The sequence below is a fragment of the Thunnus maccoyii genome, chromosome 5 (assembly GCF_910596095.1).
Source record: "Thunnus maccoyii chromosome 5, fThuMac1.1, whole genome shotgun sequence".
In the NCBI taxonomy this organism is placed as follows: domain Eukaryota; kingdom Metazoa; phylum Chordata; class Actinopteri; order Scombriformes; family Scombridae; genus Thunnus; species Thunnus maccoyii.
In genome coordinates, this window is record NC_056537.1 from 21,838,777 (window position 1) to 21,852,892 (window position 14,116).

The following is a 14,116-nucleotide window of genomic DNA, read 5'->3' on the forward strand; positions in this document are numbered from 1 at the left end:
CAAACACTTCTAATGAGAACAGAAATATTTATTCAAGCACTATTTCACAAGAAAGAATGGATCTTTTCGTTGAGCCATAAGTGTTGTATAGGTATACAGTATATATTGTTCAACAGCCCAGACTCACATATTCAGCTTTTCTATGGTTAGCCCTAATGAAGTACCTTTTTTTTGTATCTCCCTTCCCTTTATTTTTTCTCATGTTCTGTCTTCACATTAGCCCTTTTCCTTTTTCTCTACCTTCTCCCTCATGGTTGTTATTTTTGGCATCAGAAATGACCAGATCCTTTAAACAATGTCAGATTTGTCCTGTAGCTTGCTGAGAAAAATACCCTTACACATCTTAACAAATGTGGCTATTAGTTGTCGCCTGCCTCACACACACACACACATACACAGAGATCCAGAGCCTCACTGGACATGTCACAGTAATACCTCCTAAACTGTGAGCTTAGTCAACACTATCCATTTCAGTCAACCCTCTGACACTCTCCTTCAAAGCTGAATGACACGCTGTACCAGGAATGTGAGTCATTTATTCACACAGAACTTAATTCATTATCATACTATGATGCTGTTTCATGAGGGGAGGGTAAAAGAAAGGAGAAACAAAACATCACTCTTCAACAATGATGAATACATTCTAGCAGCTGTTAAGTGTGAAACTCCTTTGTACGTGCCTTGGTTTTAAAAATTTGACCCACTGTAGGTAAAAGCAGGTACCCTATATAAGTGATACACACAATATGTCTGAACACCTAGAGAAAAAAAACAGAGCTCGAAGCAGATGTCTACTCACTCATTAGCATAATGTGTTTGTGCACTGAGAGGCTGAGAGAAAACTTGAGGAGTGTGCAAAACAAAGGCAGAAACCACAAGTGCCTGGAAGACCGTTACAGCGTGAAAACACAAAACAGCAGAGCACCTGTGAGTCTAAACTGATGCTTACAGGGCTGAGTGGAAGAGAGAAAAATTTACTCCTGTTACTAGAGAGGATATAATGCATGAATTCAGATGTCAGTGGGATATGCAGAGTGTTTTTTTTTATTATCTCTTTTTATTTTATGAGAATTTCTATCTGTATGAATTCTGCTTTGGAAAAATAAACCTTTCTAGTCACCTCAAGGCATCCACACAAAACACTGTTGAAAAGTATTGCTTTCTATGTAGCTGCAGCTGGGATGGTGCAGAGAGTGAGTAGGAGGCACAGCAGTGTGTGGCAGACCCCAGGCAATGCATGGATTTGTACATAATTGATAGAACAAAGTAATTAGAATCTACGCTAGCACCTGTTTCTGTCCCTTGTAATGTATCACTACCTGACTGCTGCTACCCTGAAGCGTGGTTTTGACGGATGACATGGTGACAGCTCTGATGTTCTGACGATCACTGCGCAGTGCTGTTTATCACTATTTGATGTTACGGTAATTGCTCCCTTTGTGGTGATTGGTACTGAGTGCCAGTGGGATTCGTCCACCTCTCTCTGGTTAATATTGCTGCAATACTGTGGTTATCATCTTGTGACAAGTGACCTGTAATACCCCATTCTGCTTTTACATTCAGAATCATTACTTTCATGCTGCTCACTCCCTTATTTGAATCCCATCCCAGTCTCCTAAAAAGTATGCCCACATACTACTAATTTGCATTTGCACATATGTTTTGAAGGGAACTCAATGCCTCCAAGTTTGATTTTTTCATCTGTTCAGATAACGAGGAAATAAATGTCAAATGAACTTACATTACAGCGAGACATTCACTGAATTTGGTTAAAGTTAGGGAAAGTTGTGGTCTTGGTTAAAGCTGCAAGTATTACTATGAACAAGTAAGAAAAGTACTTCCCGTGAAAGGTGTAGTGACAAACCAAAAGATAATTATCATTGTATAATCTGCAGTTCCTCTCAGCTTTACTGACCATTTTAGTGTCTTTCGGCTGTTCTTTGTTTTAGTTTTACTCTCCACAACTTTATCTCAACCTCTTTTCACACCAGAACAAAAACAGTTCTGATGAACCCACACTTCATCACCTGGCCAGCTCCAAATACCAGATAGGACAAAGTTAGCATGTAGCTGGTGAACAAAGTGGAGCATTTAGCAGCTAAAAGATCAGATATTTCCCTTCAGGAGTAGGTGGAATAAAAAACCGCAGCTAATTGAATGGTGAATATAGGACTTACATTCATCAAGTGGATACAAATATGACTCCAAATGAATGCTAATGTTGCTGCATGTCTGCTGGATGTATAAATAGGCAACTGTTTGCTAACATGTAAAAGTATATCAACTTTACATGGTGATAACATATAAATCTTGTGTTTTCAGCTTGTGCTGTTGCAAAGTGGCTAAAATGTGAATACTGAAAAAATCAAAGCTGACTTGAAGCATGAGGAAGGTTGCATTGACTTATAAGCCTGACCCATCTCTGGTGTCAAAGTCCTGTGCCTTGCACTTGTGCATTGTACCCCAAACCATCAACCCTCCACTTATGACTTCTGTCTGACTTCTTGGATGTGAAAAATCGCTGCAGCTTAAAGTAATTCAGGAAGCAGGTGTTTCCTCAGAAATATATTTGGCAAAGGAAAATTCTATAATATAAAGGAATGTTGCAAGAGATAGGGTTGTTGAATTGCCTGAAAAGTCTCTTCTGTTTGCAAATACTCCTTAGCTCCAAATCCCTCTTCTTCTTTCATCCTCCTCCTATTGTTGTTACACTCCCTGCTCCAATAAATGTGTTTCTCCTCTACTGTCCTTTCTCTGTGTAGGTTAGCAAGAAGGCTTGGTTGCCTTGGTACGTGGCAGGATGCCAGGGGTGCAGATTGCCTCAGATACTCTGGCACCAGACCAGATGCTGGTGGAAACCCCGGAGTCTTTCTGCGGTCCTCTGAGCTCTTCTAGGTCTGCCTCATTCAGTTGTCTTCAGGACAATGTCACAGTTCATGGGTTGGGACTGTTATGTGTTGAACAGACAACCTAAAGCAAGCTTTTAAGCTTATAAGCTCAGATCTGCCCTCACCCTGCCTCTCCCTTCTCCAAAGGGGGAGTACTATGAGTAGACACATGACTGTGACTCAACCTATTCCTGGGGGGAGATAGAGGGATCAAGAGACAGAAGAGAAATAGAGCAGTCAGAGCGGAGAGGGGGTGAGATGTAACAACAGTTTGGTGGCTGGATCTCGCCTGTGGATCAGGTTGAGGTCAGTGGCTTGTTGATCTTGCACCCTGGAAGCTTGATGGATTGAAGCTTTGAGTAAAAAAACCTGCATAACACTTTTCAATCACACTGAGGCCCCTTCCTCTTCTTCACCTGTCTCAGTGCTTTCCTCCGCTCTCTCTGTCTGTCTTCTCTAGTATATCTCGGCAGTGAGTCTCGATTTTCTTTAAGCAAATGGCCAGACTGTTTCAGTGCAGGGGAGTTTACTTCAGATGTGTACACTGAAGCATGAACAGGACCTCAGGCAATGCCAGCTATTGATTTTACCATGATTCTGATTAGAGGGCTCCCTGTTGCAATCGATACCATACATCAGTGAACTGCACAATGAAACTGATGGTCCCAGATAGGATCCCATATTTGGTTTCCAATTAATCACGCTGTTCTGAAGATTATATAGTAGGACAGCTAGTATGGGGGCCCAGCCACTTGGGGCGCTGCCGTGGACTTGGCCGAGCAGAGTCTTATCAGTTTATGGGAGTGAAGGTGGTGTGGAATGGTCAAGCACCCAGGAACAGTGCCGGGCTTTGAAACCAATTTGACATAGTGACCAAACCGTGTCATTACAACTTCCGGGTGATGCTAATGGGCCCAAAAACACTTTCCCATAGACTTACATTGTGAAAGAGACTTCTGTAAATCAGCAGATTTTTTTGAGCATCGCAACCGCCGTAAAATGACTTGTTTCGCTATCAAAATTTGATCCATTCTCTCTGATCACATTTAGAAAGTCTAGAAGAGCCTCACGATTGAATCATTTTATCACCATTCAAGTTAGCTGGACGGTTAAACTGGAAGTTAGCCATCTTGGCCGGCAGAAGTCTCTAGTGACCATGCTCTATGGATGCATTGGGCCCACAGAGCATGCGCAGTATGTTCATCCATGTAGTTTCTTTACAGTGGGAAGTGACTTTTTTTAGCACCATGCGCCACTGAGCAACTGTCATAGGAATGAACAGGGCCCCGCCACCAACACTGTATCCAGTTCTCTTTATACATCCATGGGCATGATACAGTTTTTCTTTGTCTGTTCAAGTTTAAGTCACTACTCCATTTCACAGTTGATCCACTGCTTGCTTTCCTGTCCAGAGAAATATAAGATGTGCTGTTTACTTACCAGATACATTGTCATTGCTCTGTTATGATCACAGTGTAAATGAGTAGTAGATAAATGCATCATTTATCACTGCAAATAGGACTGAGCAGTCCCTTTATGTTTATGCTTACACTTCTGACAGTTTCTTACCATTTGTAATTAATGTATATAATGTTGCCAATGATGCATACAATTTTTCTGAATGATTATTTACATTTCTAGTGAACTCCTAAGTTATATTAGCCCACTGTGACTAAGATACTGTAGTCTAATGTTAGTTTGTTAGCTTGTATATTGTAGCCAAGCTGTAGGCTATTGCATATTTGAATGCTATTGCATTTATTATGAGTGAGCTGTTATTAATGGCTACCTTGTATTGTTTAATCTTTCAGAACCACACACATACCATGTTCATATTGCATTAAAGTGCAGTAAATTGACCAGCTGTCTCTGGAATCATTATTTGTATCAAGTCTTTGGGGAACATAGGGAGTGCATTCTGACAGGTTCACACTACGTGATTATAACTGAGAGAAGCCAGCGTGCAATTATTGAGCCTCCACAACACACACTCGTGATTATTTCAATACTATTTTTGAGACTAAAAGGCACAAGATCCCTTAGCATAGAAAACAGTTCAGCATGAGAGGCTCTGGACTGTCCAAACACATCGGACACTAGATGTAACAACTACAGTCAATAACACCACTTGATCATCATGATTTAATTTTATGGGCTGCTACACACTGTACACTGTACGACAAGCGTATGATGAAAGATATTCCTCTAATACAGCTCTCTTTTACTGAGTGTCTTATCTTATTGTAATGAATGATGGCGCTGCTGGTTTGACAGGTAGCAGCTGGGGGAATGAATACTCAGCGCTGGAGGCAGAGCTGGAGGTCCTGATTTTGCACCTGGTATTATTTACAAGGTATACTATAGCTGCTATTTATTCAGAAAATAATTACAATGTAATTAAGATAATATTCTGCATTTGTTTAAGATGTGAAAATAGACAGTTGATACAGTATACACTGTACATATTTAATTTGATTATGTCTTCCAGTCTATAACTGCTGATAGTTGTGTCAGATTAGAGAACACTTGTAGGCTATGTGTACCTCTGGAGTGCATGGACCAGTGGTATGAGCGTTATCATTTTGTCAATCAAATACTCGCACCAACAGCTATTGAAGTAAGTTTTTTTAACCTGTATAACACCTTTGAGGATTTTACTGTTTCCTCTCTAAACTTTTTCCTCTGTCTTGTCAGAATCCAGATTGGCATATTAAGGGGTGGTGTTCTTTGAGAAGAGCAGGGTAATGACACTCTTGTTATTTGAAAATAAGGTTGTTTAATTGTGCGTATGGATCTTCATTAATATCAATTTATCCTCATTTTTTCTGATTATGCTGGAATTAGAGAGGTAGAAGTTTGCCATGCTGTATTGATATGAGGCTTTGAGACGGCCACAATGCTATTTCACGGAGAATGGTTCCTTTAATCGAGGCTCTGACAGTAAATTACATTCACTGACTTTTAACAATTTGTACAAAAAAGAAGGGAAACTCAATAAAAGTCAAATGTTTCTTAATCCCACTAAGTATACGCAACAGTCCCTTTGTAAGCCTGTGAAAGGCATTTATTTTCTTCAGCTTTAATTTAGTGGGATATAGATAATATTAAATGCATTTTATGTGTGTGATTAAGGAAGTAATTTCCTTTTAAATAGTCTGTATTACCATTTTTATGCATAATCAACATGCAGATTGCATAGCTGTCCCAATCTTAGTGTTGAAGGGCTGCTTTACTTCTTTTTCATTCTCAGTAGATCTTCTTTAACAAGGTCTAACCTTGATCACTGACTCAAAAGCCCAGCAATATTCATTAATTGTGTAGGTGAGAGTGTTTGGCTCATATATGTTCTGTGTAATGTAGAGCCACTCAATCAACAGTATGTGTGTGATTTGATGTTGGCTGTTAGACACAATGGAATGGTAGGCAGAGGATTGTGAAGTGGTGAAGTGGTGGGGGTCGCCTCTGTAATCTCTGCCAAATGGTACAGAAGTGATTTGGCTGTTGACTCTCTGTTGCCACTCAGAGATGCTGACATAACAGAATGGCTTAATGTGAACTCCCACCTTGATTAGCATGTGTAATTATGAATATGCTGCTGTAAGCGTAAAATCAGAGTGAAAGGAGGTGTTCTGGAAAGTGGCTGTGTCTCTTTGACACTGAGCAGCCCTTAATTGTGTCTACCACACAATCAATGACTGCTCAGCATTTGGCATCTGGATGAATCAGCCCATCTGGATTATTTGTGGAGATTAAGGCCAAGTTTGAAAATTTCTGTTTTATCTTAGCAACTTACAACAAGTAATTTGGCTGAACAGTTCCTAAACCACTACAGACATTTTTAAAGCTAAAACTTTTTTTCTGACAACGCAACAACAAATGAGAACAAATAAATTATTTGTTACAGTAGATGTGTGAGCCTGCCATCATCCCAAAAATGGCCCCAGCTGACAGTTGTTGGTGTGTGAGTATGTGGTGATGTGTTGAGACTGAAAAATAGTTGCAGTAACTCTGATATTCCATTTAGTGTGACATGACAACCAGTACTGTATGAGGGACACCACATGATTCCTCTCAGACTAGCACTTTGGAGTTTTTCTTTTTTTCAGCTGTTCACTTAGTATGACACTTCCCTCCACCCTGATATGGTTAATTCCTCCCAATTTCTCCCCGCTGTCAATTACCATCCTCCCACTGTTGTGGGTGTCAAACATGCAGTTTGTCCTAACTGTGGACTAAAACATCAAGCTGATTGTCTAGTCTGGCTCATGATGATCCTGTCTAAACTAATATCACCTGCTTGATGAGAAAGCAGCAGAGACTGATTTGTCATTCAGGACTTTTTGGGGTGTTATGCTGTGGGTGTGATTAGCACAGAGCATTATTAAATAGCTTTTAAGTGCAGATTAGTCATAGAAATAGTGTGAAGCTGTAACAAATTTAAGAACAGCACAGCTAAATAACCATCAGGATTGGTTATTATCTTGCAGAGTGTCTGCATGCACATATGCTTCAGTCTGTGGTGGCCATAGACTGTAAAAAAATAATGGATGTGGCCGCTGTGACATCAACCATGGATGTATTATAAGAGCAGGATAGGGCTCTGCTGCTCAGCCTGGCAGCCAATTTTTCTCAGTGGTCACTCACTACACTTTTGCAGTGAAAAATACCCCTGCAGCCCAAAAAGCATTTTCTCCATAGACCACCAGTAAGAGACGTCTGTAAAACTGTTGACAGGATACCTTGAACTGCAAACAAGGTCAATTATGACTTTCTCTATTATGAATTTTTGATCATTCATCCATGCACAGCAGCCCAAATGTCTTTTCCCTCAGTAATTCCTAGATCTCCAGGTGTTGCAGCTGAGAGATGTACTGCTGTTTTTCCGTGGTCTCCTCCCAGCAAGCAGTTCCTGGTGCACCTCCTCGGGTAACTCTGGAGTATGTCACAATGAGTAACGAAAACCACCTTTCATAGAAACCATATTTCAGGTACTTGTATCTGCAATTTCATTCTTTCACTCTGAATTTTTATCCTGAACCTTAGTGGTGCAGCATTACTGCAGCTGCTACATCTAGCTGGCGGTCAATGTATTGATCCCCCCTCACCCTTTTGTTAAAAAACTCACAGAAAAAAGGCTGGTGAAGTGTTTCAGGACAATATCCGTTAAAATTACCAGGCTACATCTCCTTGAAGAGCACAAGTTGAGCACTGCTCTCTATGAGCTGAAAATATCCAGAAATATTGCAGCTCTGCCCACATCTCACTTAAGAATGTCAAAGTTGGTGTTTTGCACATGTTGTCAAATATTTATGATGTCTGTACTGTCTGTGTTTTTACCATATACTTGCTAATTAGATTAATTAATGACCTCATTAGTATAACTGATTATGTTTAATATGTCATGCTGATTATAGTGAGACATTATGCAGCTCAAGTGTCCCATAAAAAGGGACCACCACCCCTCACTGCAGATAAAAAGGAAATGTTCTCACATGATGAGACAAGAGGGGCCCTTTTTGTTCTGTAGGTGCCCTTTTCAGATGGAAACAACAAGAGTTTTTAAACAGGGTATCACTAACAATGGCTTTACTAATTAAACTATTGAATCACTTCCAACTACTAGTCATGTTATAATCATTTAGAGTTGTAGTGTTACCTTGTAAATGAGTGGACGTCTTCCATCAGCAGCAGCATTTAGCTTGTGGAGAGAAAAATCTTACCAACCCAGTGACACAAATGAGTCAAAAAAGAAAGAGGGGCTGGCTGTTTAATTATGATCACCATCATGTCTGTGATTGCCAAACCAAGTGGAGGAACAATTAGCAGGCGAGCAGGAGGTGGAGAGTGTCAATATTTAATAGTGTTGGCTCCTTCAAATTGATTGAAATTCCCTTTTATGAACGCAGGGGAGAACATAATCGTATACCCTAGCTCTGTCTTTGACAGTTGCCTTCTGCACTCTTTTCAGCCTGCTCTGTCTGGGCCTTTGCAATTGCTGTGATGTTTTTGTCTGCCGGCTATTATCGGGAGTTTTTTTTTTTTGTGTGCGCGCGTGTGTCTTTTTTGCCTTTTTGTGTGTGTTACGCTGTTTTTGATCCTCCTTGCTCTCTTGTGCTGGTTATCTGCCTTTGGATTCCATTAGCACAGTGACAGAGAGGTGATTACAGCCAGCCCAGGTCTTTTAATACAGATTAGACGTCATCTGTGATGCCTTTCATATGCCTGCCATCACACCATCCCTCAAGTTAGTGTCTGGGGCCCTTTTCCTAAAGTTGTTGATATGGTTTCTGTATGCTCCTGTAACGCTATCTGTATTCTGTGCACTTTGCCATGGTGAATATCAGTATTTGACACAACTAATAAGGCCTATCATTTTGATGGAATTCTTTTTCAGTTTAGCCATGCTGGCTGAAGCTTGTGTTTTCTCTTAGTGAGACAGAGCTGTTTGCTTGGGCTGTGGGTGGAGCTGAGAGACAGATTGTGTCAAACAAAAGTGCTGTGTTTGGCAAGCCGGGCTAGCACTTTCTGTCACTTTCCACTCCTAAAGGTTATAAAACACACTGCTTGCAATGTCCACCGGTTGAGAATTTGGGAAGGTAAAAATAATTACTTTGCAAAATTATAATTTCCATGCATGGTTTCCTAGTGATACGATTCAATTACATTGACAAGCAACCCTTTCAGAAACAAGTGGAGCCTGATTTTAATTGAACTGTGAGTCAGCACTCATTTCGACTAATTTGATTGTCACACTCCTGAATTGCATTTGATGATCACATAAAACAAAGCCAATGAGATAATCATTCACAGTGTAATGATGTACTTATTTTAATCTTAAAGAATACAACAGATTTGCCATGCAGGTAAGAGAAGCTGTCATTCCAAATCAGGCCGAGCCAGTAGAGCATCCAACGCCAGACAGGAAAAGCTGGAAAAGGACTTAATGGTTTTGTCTCTCCACATCTCAGCATGTGCTTGTCTGAATGCAATTAGGTGTCCTCTGGTGGCAGCATTCATTACTATGCTGATATACCTAGACTGACTTGAGGTGAAAGCATTTACATTTCTGTGCACCCATTATGATCCCATAATGCTTTCATGTGTCCTGTCAGTTAAAAGTTAAAGCAAGAGAACAGGATGACTTGTCCTCTGTTTGTCATTCTATTATGTCCTAGTTGGACGTGTCTTGCTGGGAAGTTGGAGGGTGATGCACTGACTCACCTGCTTCTGTCATCTGACACAGCTGTAACTGACCCTCTCTGCCAGAGGCATGAGGACGGAGACAAAATGTCACAGCACAGGTGATTGCAATAATGAAACCTGGCAGCCCAATAGCTTATGATGAAACTATGAAATTATGATGATGCAAAATACATTTTATCTTTTTTATTTAATTTTGTTGTCTACATACTGCACTGTTGTTGAGAAAAAGCATATTTTAAAAATAACTTTAATATCTTCTTTTTTCAAACCCTGTATTGTTAATCCTGACTTTTTATGTGCATACACCACAAAATATATTTTAAATTTTAAGGAAGTCCATGACTGAGCCAACAATTTGCATCAGAACATCTATTTTTATTTTAATGTGCAGATTAATGGAAGACAACTTTTAAGGACAAAGTTTTGACAAAGTTTTCTCTGAAAAACAAGTAATAATAAAAATAACAATAATTTATTTATATAGCACCTTTCAAAAATAAAGTTACAAAGTGCTTTACAATAAAACTAGATAATGCGAGTAAGTAAGATCCAAAACAAAGATATAGACAAGATACAATAAATTAAATAGTACAACAATTACCATCAGTTGAGAAAAAACCATATGATAAAAGTGAGTTTAAAGAGGAGATTTAAAAGATGGCACTGACTCTGCCTGCCTGAGATCTCCAGGGAGGGAGTTCCACAGCTGAGGGGTCCGAACAGCAAAGGCCCGGTCCCCTCTAGAGATAAGACCATTAGCAGGGCTGCTGGAGGATCTCCAGCAGCGATCAGGCTCAGATCACAAATATAGGCAGGAGCCTGACCATTCAAGCAGTAAAATCTTAAAATCAATTCTAAAACTCACAGGTAACTAGTGAAGGGCAGCAAGGATTGGTGTTATGTGGTTGCTTCTCTTAGTACGTGTTAAAAGCCTGGCAGCAGTGTTTTGTATGATCTGCAGTCTTGGGATGTTACACCTGCTGATACCAGAATAAAGTGCATTGCAGTAATCAAGTCTGGAGGAGATAAAAGCATGGATGACCTTTTCTAAGTCTACAGATGAAAGGGATGACCTGATTTTGGTTAGCTGTCTCAATTGGGCAAAGAAGGATTGCAGCACTTTGGTCACCTGAGCATCAAAAGACGAGTCAGAGTCAAAAAGAAGCCCTGAGTTGCAGGCGTCTTTTCAAACATTATTAAATAAGGCAGCCAGACTAGAGGAGAGATCATTAATGCTGCTAGTGCTGGGACCAGGGGGCATAATTATAATGACTTCTGTTTTGGAGTCATTCAACTGCAGGAAGTTTTAGAACATCCAATTTTTAATTTCATTGAGGCAGGACATGAGTAAGTAAGTAAGATCAATATATATATATGTATATAAGTTATGTACACTGAAGTGAAACAATATTTAAGAATTAAGGCAATGAGAAAAAAGTCAAATAATATTGAAACTATCTTAAAGGGAAACTTTGCAGATTTTCAACCAACATTGCATCATTACAATTTGGGTAGTATATGAACAATGCAAATGAACAATGTTTAACTTCCTTCCATGTTGCCTGCACCTAGAACTCCCCACTTATTGAATGTCTGCTGGGTAATGCAAAACATGTCATCTGGTTGAAAATGGAGATCTGCGTTAGACTACAAACTGAGTTTTCTCATTTTCAGTAATGGTGCCTTCAAGGACGGTAAAATGTGGGTCTCCCAAAACACTCCCGTCCCATGCTACACTATCGATAGGGAGAAGCTGACACAAAATATCACACTACTAAATACTTCAAAATATCAGTATACTTGGAAGAAAACTAGTTTCATGAAACAAGGCCGAATATTGTGCTGTTGAATCAGACACAACAGAGTTTGGAAGAGGAAGCGACCACCAGACTGGAGTGACAGCTAAGCTAAGCTGCTAAGTTCATCCAGAAGAGCTGAATCTAACATAAAAAACAACTAGCTTTACAATATAATGTAGGAGCAAAGATGTGGTGCCACTAATACAACTTATGAGGCTGAATTACTGCTGTGTAATCAGACAAAACAGAGTGTGGAGGAGAGGGTGACCATGGGAGCTGCAACCTGGGAGAGAAGCGCCTGCTGCCGGGAGAGGCTGATGCAACATGACCGCCCAGGTGCTCGGAATCATCAGGGAGACAGAGGGAAAATGCCACACTGCAACAAACTTTGCGGTGCTTTGGTGAACCTGACTTTGTTTTCTGAGAGAATATTATATCAGACTTTGACAACTCTGAATACAGAACAACAACGAACAGTGACTGTGTTACCTGTAACTTGTGGCTACATCCAGCAGCACCTGTGCAGCACTCAGTAAGTTGATCCACATAACGTAACTGACTCCAGCACGCTGGTTTGTTTTATGATCCTTTGAAAACAGGTGCGATTTATCCAGACTTAATGAAGAAGAAGTAACTTGGTTTAAAGAAATCATCATATTCACAGTGGTGAATTTTTCCTTCATCATGTACACTTTACTTGGTTTTTACAAGCACCACTATGGACGACATAAAAAATGTCAGTACCCTTCCATTAGAGATATGCAGCCACCTTCTTCTCACTAAATTTTGCAGATATTTAATGGATTAATAGATTAGAGGTCAATCATTTTAGGTGTGGATTAAAGGCATTAGGTATTTGGGTAAAATAGCCCTTTAATAACAAAGTGTGCAAGAGGGAAAGGGAGTGTGTGTGTGTTTGTTGTGTGTGTGGTTTGGAGGGAAAGGTGCTAGCTGGGTACAATTGTCAGCTTTTCAGTGTTTGTAGCCCACTGGGTGAACATGCAGCACTGTAATTAATTTCATGTCACTACAGTCTGTGTTTCTGTGCTTTTCTGTAGAAATAAATGTCCTACAAAGGCTGGAAACCTGGGAGGTGAAGGCAAATAATATGTGTAAGCTAATTTAGGGTAGGTTAGATTTGTGTGTTAGTGCCTCTTAATGATGACTTTTTTTTTTAACAGTGTAATTATTTAGAACATTCCTGCTTTGTTCCTTTAGCTTGCCATTTGTTCTGAGGTTTCTCTGCTGTGTGCCATGAGTTTAATATGTCACTCTTAATGATGTTCTCTTATGTATGTCGGGAAGTGTGTTTGCCTTTAGAGTATGTATTTGTATTGTTGCACAGAGAAGAATGGAAAATGAATGGGATGTTTGTGCTAGAAAGAGAAACAAAGTGTGCGTGACAGGATTTGGCAAGAGTTCATACTGCAGAAAATCGGAAGACATTTTCCAGCACGCATCATGGTTTACTTTACTTTAAAACATTAAGAAGAATGTGTTCACATTTGCGTACTCAGTCTGAAGCAATGCATATTTAATGTCTGCTGCTGTCACCTCACATTTAATTGGTGGATAGCAAAAGGACAAGACCTTTTCAGGGTTATGTTAAACTTTCAGAAGAGATACTCACAGTAGAGAAACCTCACTACAATGGCACACAGAATTTGGGATTACGATTGAGTATACTGTCCATTTATGACTCATATCTGAATTAGACACTCAAGATCTGACATTATAAATTCATACTCAATATAAACTCTTGATGTGAAACAGAAAGATTCCACTAATTTTCTATTTAATTTACAAAATATTCTGATTTGATTAAGCCCAGTGTGACTCTGACGTGCGTTTGGTTTGCTCCTGTTTTTGTCTGTATGGGTGAGAAAGTGATTCTACACGGTTAATAAGCTTTAGTGCTACGGGGGTCTTGCAGCACTAAAGCACAGACTCATTCTCTCCCCCAGGTGATGCCACTGCCTGTGGTGGCAGAGAAGTAAGGGCCATGACCACAGCCTTTCAGTTGGTTCTACCCCAACAGGAGAGATGGGGATTGAGATAAAAGGGCACCCCCAGCCCCAGCCTGCCTGCACTACTGTTTGCAGGTGCACTGTTAGTGGAGCACCAACAGTAACACCCAGGTGATAAGGCTGAGAGAGAACAAATCAAACAGAAGAAAGACATAGGGCCTTTATATGGCCCAGCTGTTCAAAGTTTAGCACTCTTTGT